This window comes from Myxine glutinosa, chromosome 1, assembly GCF_964187855.1.
Source record: "Myxine glutinosa chromosome 1, kmMyxGlut1.1, whole genome shotgun sequence".
In the NCBI taxonomy this organism is placed as follows: Eukaryota; Metazoa; Chordata; class Myxini; order Myxiniformes; family Myxinidae; genus Myxine; species Myxine glutinosa.
In genome coordinates this window covers 191743105-191749104 of record NC_136261.1, presented here as the reverse complement: position 1 = coordinate 191749104, position 6000 = coordinate 191743105, and positions in this window count along the sequence as shown.

Sequence of the window (6000 nt, the reverse complement as noted above, 5' to 3'; positions counted from 1 at the left end):
CCCACCTACCACGTTGAATTAAATTACATCATTTCAGCATCGTATTGATTGCTGAAATGTTCATGGGTTTGAACACACCTTAAAAGAGGTATGCTTTGCGGTGTTGCCCACCTACCACGTTGAATTAAATTACATCATTTCAGCATCGTATTGATTGCTGAAATGTTCATGGGTTTGAACACACCTTAAAAGAGGTATGCTTTGCGGTGTTGCCCACCTACCACGTTGAATTAAATTACATCATTTCAGCATCGTATTGATTGCTGAAATGTTCATGGGTTTGAACACACCTTAAAAGAGGTATGCTTTGCGGTGTTGCCCACCTACCACGTTTAATTAAATTACATCATTTCAATTTTAAAAAAACATCGCTTCTACTGCTCCAGCCGCAGCATTCGTCACTTTGTCTGCTCATCCGCATGACCAAAACGAAATAAAGGGAGCTCAACCATTACACAGCGCTTTTAATGGCGCATGCCATAGGAACTCAACGCAATTTCGACTCGGCCAGTAAACGAGCAAATTTTGCAGGATGTTAACTGGAATTAGTCGTGAAAATATATCCAAAATACACAAAAAATACACACCCACACAAATAAACAACATTTATTCCGTTCAACAGAACAAACATTTCCTATATCATGACATGCATGTCTTCAAAATTATATGACCAAGAGAAAAAGTAAAACTAATTAAAACTGCGGGCAGTGATAATCCGGGGACCATACTGCTCCATCCTGATTGGACGGGTGCGTGCTAGAGTCGTTAACAACGACAGTCCAGATCCGATTGTTCAAAATTTCAACTCAATCGATCGAAAAATGAACGCAGGGATGCATTTTAAAGGTGCAGTGGCACTAACTGAGTTGCCACGAATATGGCCACGAAATTGCCAATCTGGCCATCACAAAATATTTTCCTTAATCAATTGGCTCATAGCATAACCAATCTGCAAGTATTTCATCCGAAGATGTATCTCTGAGGAATTTTAATTAAATAAGTCATTTATAAATCAACGAGTTAATTTATTAAATGATTAATCAATAAATCAAAATTTTCCTTGACAGCCACATCACTTGGTCAGTGTCATGTCCAAATATCAGCTTCCTTACTCAAAAGGTGCCTGAGTTAATGTAATGTAATTACTGTAATAAGATTACTGCAATTACTGTAATGATTACTGTAATTACTGTAATTACCGGAACTGTAATCACTGTAATTACCCCAGGTAATTACTGTAATGTAATTACTGTAATGTAATAAAAAAATGTAATTAATTAAATAAGTACTTCATTAATCGCTAATAATTAAATAACTCGTGAATTCTTATCCGATTTACTTAACATTTGAGTGTCCCCAAAACGTTGGAGCAAAACGTTGCAACAACGAAAGTGAAACGTTGTAGCGACGTTGTGGAAACATTAGCAAAACCCAACATTTGGATGTTCGCAAAACGTTGGAGCAAAACGTTGCAACAACGAAAGTGAAACGTTGTGGCGACGTTGTGGAAACGTTAGCAAAACCACAACATTTGAATGTTCCCAAAACGTTGGAGCAAAACGTTGCAACAACGAAAGTGAAACGTTGTAGCGACGTTGTGGAAACGTCAGCAAACCACAACATTTGAATGTTCCCAAAACGTTGGAGCAAAACGTTGCAACAACGAAAGTGAAACGTTGTAGCGACGTTGTGGAAACGTTAGCAAAACCCAACATTTGGATGTTCCCAAAACGTTGGAGCAAAACGTTGCAACAACGAAAGTGAAACGTTGTGGCGAAGTTGTGGAAACGTTAGCAAAACCCAACATTTGGATGTTCCCAAAACGTTGGAGCACAACGTTGCAACAACGAACAAAATCCTTAATTTTCATTCGATTTACTTGAAATTTGAAATTGGATTTACATATCAGTCAATTAGTTCAATTGAATTGCCAATGATCATGTCCGGCCTTGTACATTCCACGAATCCCGCACCAAATTTTCTCATACTCACTCAAATTACATCCATTTCACATATCTGTTCATGAAATTTCACAAATGATCACAAGTAATTATCACATTGCAATGACCTCTAAACATTCCTAAACCAATAAGCTAGTCTGGCGATGCCAAATACCTCACACGTCTGTCATCTTAGAAGTCGCTGTTTGCTTTAGACAAATACTTATCAAAGCCTTCAGACAAACTATTAGCAATATTATTCCTCGGATTAAAATTATTAGGATTATTATCAAATATTTATCAAAATATTAGGATTATCATCAAACCAATGAATGACTCAATTTTTTAATGACTACATCCAAACCTAGATATTTTGAGTTCCGTAACTTTAATACTTCAAATTTTCCATTCCTTCCCTTCCTGATCCTTAGATGTAGGGATGGGTTCTTTTTAGGATCATGTTGCATCGAGCATTATTTTCCAAAACAGTGTGAACATTAAACTACACCATTACCTCTGACATCCCACAATTAACATTAGCTTTCCCATGATGTCGCGATATGACCTTATAATCCCATAAAACTCTTCGTTGCTTTAACATCCAATATGAAAATTCTCATTTAATAGCAATTCTAATAATTCCGACCATAATTGAAATAAACAACGTCAGAACATCAACAAAGATATGCAACATCTTGGTTGGTCAACGTCTTTATACTCATTTTGCTTGTCTGTCTACTTTTGTTTCCTGGTAACACCTGAATACTTTTGTTTCCTAGTAACACCTAGTTTCCTTGTTACCTCTACCTATGATTTAATAACACTTTCCACAGTTAGACCCATCAAAATTTTTCTAATAATCCTAAATTATTCACCTTCATCCGTTTTTCAACAAAACTACATGTGAAAAATGGAGATTTCATCAGTACTTGAAGGTGTAAAAATTTGACTTTGAAATTTTAAATCAACAAGCATTCTGATATGTGCCTAAACTATCAACAACTATTCTGCCATATTTTGCCTAAATTATGTCCGTAAGTCTTCAGATATATTTTTCTAGGTAATTAGTATCACACCAACACCGAAAATATAATTTCATCTCATAGCAATTTTATATTAAAATAAATAGTATGTCATTTCTCTTGAAACAATCCAGCCATAAATATTATTTGGAAGTCTTCTGCTGTCAGAACACAATTTCTCTGCCGTCAAAGGTTAAAGTTTGGCCTCGGTGACTCCTCAGCTAATTGTCACTTTTTCTTGACAAAAACAAATATCTTTTATATTTATCCCATTAAAATCCCATTACAATCCCATATCTTGTCACCCTTTGCATTGTTGAAAGCAATTAATTCCATAACTCAATTTTACCTTACATCCTTACATTACATTACACGCTTAGATCCTTACACCCACTTTTGTCCAAATTTTTTTTTTTTTTAGAAGTGAAACAAAATTTGTCTGTACTTTGTCTCATAGAATCCACAGTACCAGCATCGCAACCTCCCATCTGTCTACACCTTGTCACAACTCCAATTCATTCTTCAAGGCACAACCCAGAGTGATTTGAGAACTATACCCAGAGTTCTATACACTACCCAGTTTCAGAGAGTAAACAATTATATACTTTTTCATTATTTTTCCATTTAACTTGTTCAAAGAACGTTCATTTCGCAAAATCGAACCAACCACAACCTTCGCCATTTATATCTATTGTAAGCGTGCCGAATCAATAAGTATCACTTTTCCTATGAGCCTCGACCAGAGGGTGGTTGTTACTCACAAACACTCGTCGCTAGCTGTTCCATTGTCTGTTGATTTTCATTCTGCTGCCGATTTCCATTGAGCCATCAGAGTGGAATTTGGAATTATTATTTCTCTGAGCTCATGAAAGTGGTGACATTGGGTGGTTTGCCATTGCTTTTCCACAAAAGCACTTAATTATTGTCTTTCATTCAACCGTGACACATGTCTCAAAGGCTTAGTGATGGACCTGGACAAAATTTGATGCAATTTTCATCCAATCGCCATCTTTCATAATAATTCTGGACCGGTATAAGATGGGGTTGTCTGTCATGAATTTATTTGTTGATCGAACGAGTTTTAGACATGGCGGGAAAACTGAAAAAAAATTATTTATTTAAAACGGGTGTACACGATTGTACACGTGTACGGACCTTACCGAACCTTACCGAACCGGCAAACAAATCGCCTCATGGTGCACTTCATGAGCCGATTTGCCTGCAGACCAGAGTAAGGCTTTTAATACCCAGCGTATAATGTACATATCCTCGCAAGCTCACGAATAATAGAATCATTTAAAACGTTCCATCCTTGGATTACCTATGGACAATCACAAGTCCCACACACATCCTCCACCATGATTCAGAATTCATATTTCATAATGGACCATCCCCAAGACGCTATGCTTACCTTGGCGACGTCCACTCGAAATTCCAGCGGTGCCTCCAGATTGTCAGGGAAGTGGTAGGGTGAGACTCAAGACGCCAATGGTCGGAAACAGGTTTTACAAAAGGTCATGACTTTATTATTAACTGGTTATTCACTTCATTCCATTACCAAATAATATCGTTTAACTCAATGGACCAGGTTAACTCTATCCGCATAGTCCTTCTTGTTCGGCTGCAGCGCCGAACTCGTGGTACGCGTTCATTCCGTCGTGCAGGGCTTCTGAGGATGAGTGCTCTCTTGGCTCAAAGTCCCTTCTGTTTATATCGGCACACTTCATTTAATCCTCTGTCCGCTGAAATCGTAATCCCTTCTCCGCTGCTTACTCAGTCGTCTCACTGGCACCAGCTCCCTCCCCTCCTGCTGCGAGTTCCATTTACCAAACAATAGGGGGGTGCTCCAGCCTGGGGCTGTGACCAGGTGGACAAGAGATTACCATGTTCGTGCACATTCCTGACTTCATTTACGAAATCGTCTATCTGCTTCGTTACCAGCCCTAATCAATGAGTTACCATTCCCAATCAATGAGTTACATTTCCACAGTTCCCTGTTTGAGGCAATGTTTTTATGGCCGGATGCCCTTCCTGACGCCAACCCTTGGTCACCCTCTTCGATGCGCAGGGATACAGTGTGCCTATTCTGAATCGGGGTACACACCGTGATCATTCATCGCAGCAAGCTGATACTCAATTTGCCGACCTCGGAAGGATAACAGGCTGAGTCAACCCCCCTGGCGTTAATTCAGCAATCGACCGGGATTCAAACCCAGGATCCTAGGATCCCAAGCCGGCACCCTAACCGCTAAGCCAACGCCAGGCAAAGTTCCAGGACGAAGAGACACAGAGTAATCCTTATACAGTCTTAACTTATCCCTGGGACAACGGGCCCATCTCATTCACACTCACACATGGGATTGCAGATGGGCAGGTGTTCCCCAACGCGTCCAGGGATGGTACTCGTCCAGCTCTCCATGGTCCCCGGCACGTCCCGCGAAGATGGCGGCAGGCGAAGACAGGGGCTCGTAGCGCGTCTCTCGAATGAAGGAGATATCGGGCGGAACGGCAAGGGGGCGGACTTTTATGGCAAAGGGCGGTTACTCAGCCGTTCTTATGTGGCTCTTAAGGACTTCCTCTCTAGTCGTAGTCAACGTGTGGCCCTGAATGGGTTTCTCTCATCTCCTCTTCCTGTTCAGGCTGGAATTCCCCAAGGCAGTGTTCTGGGCCCTGTGCTTTTTCTGGTCTTCATCAATGATCTCCCTGACTCTCTTGAAAATCCTCTCTATCTCTTTGCTGATGACACTACTCTCTGTCGCTCCATTCCTCATCCCTCAGATCGGCAGTCTGCAGCCTCCTCACTCTCTGCAGACCTGGACAAAATCACAGACTGGGCAAACAAGTGGAACATCTCTTTCAATCCTGACAAATCTCACAGTCTTACGATGTCTCTCCGAAAAGACCGACTGGACAACCCTCCCATCCACTTTCTGAATAATCCTCTCCAAGAAGTTCTGTCACTCAAGCTTTTGGGTCTCACTATCTGCCATGATCTTTCCTGGGAAAACCACATTTCAAATCTGGCCTCCAAAGCCAGT